Source organism: Chiloscyllium plagiosum, chromosome 45 (genome assembly GCF_004010195.1).
Source record: "Chiloscyllium plagiosum isolate BGI_BamShark_2017 chromosome 45, ASM401019v2, whole genome shotgun sequence".
In the NCBI taxonomy this organism is placed as follows: Eukaryota; Metazoa; Chordata; class Chondrichthyes; order Orectolobiformes; family Hemiscylliidae; genus Chiloscyllium; species Chiloscyllium plagiosum.
In genome coordinates this window covers 3,075,924-3,076,408 of record NC_057754.1, presented here as the reverse complement: position 1 = coordinate 3,076,408, position 485 = coordinate 3,075,924, and positions in this window count along the sequence as shown.

The following is a 485-nucleotide window of genomic DNA, read 5'->3' as shown; positions in this document are numbered from 1 at the left end:
CCTCGTCAGGTCCACACCCCACACCAACCCAACCTCCACTACCGGCACCTTCCCCTGCAACCGCAAGAAATGCAAAACTTGCGCCCACACGTCCCCCCTTACTTCCCTCCAAGGCCCCAAGGGATCCTTCCATATCCACCACAAATTCACTGCACCTCCACACACATCATTTACTGCATCCGCTGCACCCGATGTGGCCTCCTCTATATTGGGGAGACAGGCCGCCTACTTGCGGAACGTTTCAGAGAACACCTCTGGGACACCCGGACCAACCAACCCAACCACCCCGTAGCCCAACACTTTAACTCCCCCTCCCACTCCACCAAGGACAAGCAGGTCCTTGGACTCCTCCATCGCCAGAACATAGCAACACGATGGCTGGAGGAAGAGCGCCTCATCTTCCGCCGAGGAACCCTCCAACCACAAGGGATGAACTCAGAGTTCTCTAGTTTCCTCATTTACCCTCCCCCCACCTTGTCTCAGTC